Genomic DNA, 2,500 nt, shown 5'->3' on the forward strand with positions numbered 1-2,500 from the left:
TCTAGGCAATGTGATGTGAAGATCTCTGGGCTTGTTGTACAATAAATATGTCTGTGTTCCTTCAGCATTGAAGGAAATGTATTCATTCTAGAATGCAAAGCTTGGGCTAGGGTTTTAGCTCGGTAGTAGACCACTTGCCTGGGACGTGTGGGGCGCCGGATTCGATCCTGAGCACCACAGAACCCAAAACAAAGGGGCACACAAGCAAATAGGGTAAAGATAGTGTGTCCATCCATCTACAACTCAAGAAATTAAAGGGGAAAATAATTAAAATGCAAGTTTTAGCCAGGCATGGGTTGGGGGTTCATGTCTGTCCTCCCCCCCCCCCCCCCAGAGGATCAGGAGGAGCTTGAGAGAAGGATTGTAAGCTCATAGCGAGAGAAAGTAACCTCGCGAGACCCCTGTCTCCAAAAGAAAAGTTGTGATAGTAAAAGCAAATGGGACTCCGTTTTGTTTTATGTCTCCATTCTGTAAAACAACCAGGCCAAGTAGAAGGGTGATGACTGGGGCAAGATGTTCTTTTCCTTGTGCTATAGAAACCTTTAAGAACACGGAACTACGTGATGGGACATTGTTTCTGTAACTAGCCCATAACGGGGGGGGGGGGGGGGGGGGGCTATGCTTCTGTCACTGGAGTGGCTAGGCTGATTGTGATTGGCTGAGCGTCCCTCCGCCTGACTTCACTCTCCCGCTTCTGTAACATGGCTTGCTTGCATTAGCTAGACGCCCCCTCCCCCCAAAACGTCCCTTTTGCAGGTTTCAGGCTTATAAGGGGCACCCTTGCAATTGTTTGGGGCTGGCCAGGGGAACAGCTTTATGTTCTTCTGCTCAGTCGCCACTACTTGTGCTTTAATAAAGGCTTGATTCCTTTCTACGTGAGTGGTCTGGAAGTCAGTTTTTGAAACCCTGGGACCAAGCTTTAACTAGAACAAGCAAGCAAGCCAGAAAACAAATGAATAGATAGATAGATAAATTGAATATGGGGATGTGGCTCAGTCAGTGGTCAAGTGAGCGCTTCTGGGTTCAACTCATAAATCAATGGATTTACCAAAAATGTATAAAAATATCTGTATAAAAAAGGGATGTTGGTTTAGCTCAGTGGTAAACTGTGTCTGTGTTCAGTCCCCAGTTCCAGGCTCCAGTCAGAAACCAGCCCCTGTGTGAGGGGCTGGTTTTTAGTTCCATCCCCACCAAGGAAACCCTGACATGAGTATGGGGAGCCTTATTTGTCTATTGGATGCCAAGGGTAGAGTGATTTCCATCTTGATCTGCCCCCCCCCCCCCCGCTTTTTTTTTGTGTGTGTGTGTGTGAGCAAGGTCTCTTCTAGTGTCTTGATTTTATTTATTTATTTATTTATTTATTTGGCCTAGTTGGAAACAATGCCTTTGTGTTATTAGTTTCTTTTTATCTGGAGCCGAGGATGGAACCCAGGGCCTCGAATATGCTAGGCGAGCACTCCAACGCTGAGATATAAAGGACCCCAGCCCATCCCAGCCCAGCACGGCAGTCTTCAATTTTTTTTTTTTTTTTCCTTTCCCGTGGGCACTTTGAGATGAGATTTCCTTGCCTGTTTTGGTTGTTTGAGTCTCTCTTTGTTCACTACTTTTGTTTCTTTTGTGATGCTAGGCTGGGGAAGAGACCCAGGGCCTTGGGCATTGGTCCACAAACGGTCTTGATTGCTGGGCAACACCCTCACCTTTTTTCCTTTGTCTCTTCCCTTCCCCAGAAAGTAAACCCAGGAAGGGCCCCCCTCTCCTTCTCCCAGGCCCAAATTCATCCTGTTTGGGTTTTGTGCGCAGACCGGTACACACTAGACACACACACACACACACACACACACACACACACACAGGAAACATCACTGTTTTGTTTTTGTTTGTTTCTCTCTTAACCTCATCCAGGCCCTCCCTCATAACTCTCAGGGGTGGGGGAAGGTGTTTACTATGGACCTCTAGTGGTGACAGCCTTGGGAGGGACTACTGCTGGGGAATTGGAGTGAGTGGGATGGGGGAAGTGTGGATTATAGTTCAAATTCCAAGGGTCGGGCAGAGGCACAGAAGCTATCTCCTAGGTGGGGCATGTTAAAGGCTAAGGAAAGTGATCAGATACCAGGGGTGAAAGCGATATGTCCTCCCCGCCCCCCAGTGCTTCCGGGGGACTTTACTGTATGGGGGAGGGGGGGCGGGGGAACAACCGCACTGAGGCCCGTGCCCATCTGTCTTTCCAGGGACTCAGTAGGCTGAGGGAAGAGAGGAAGATATGACGCGGCGGCTTGCAGCTTAGTGATCTCTATATGGATATAGATATACATATCTAAGTCTGTCTGTCTGTCTCTCTCTCTATCTATCTATGTCTACACATGTAGATAGATTATATCTAAACTGGAAATGGAACTCAGGCAGGCCTTCCAAAATGACGGTAGCTTTGCGCCACCTAGCGTTCAGTGACTGCAACTAACGAGGCTGCCCTTTTCAGACCACAGACCACTCACTGTGGACT

This window comes from Marmota flaviventris, unplaced genomic scaffold (assembly GCF_047511675.1).
Source record: "Marmota flaviventris isolate mMarFla1 unplaced genomic scaffold, mMarFla1.hap1 Scaffold_254, whole genome shotgun sequence".
In the NCBI taxonomy this organism is placed as follows: Eukaryota; Metazoa; Chordata; class Mammalia; order Rodentia; family Sciuridae; genus Marmota; species Marmota flaviventris.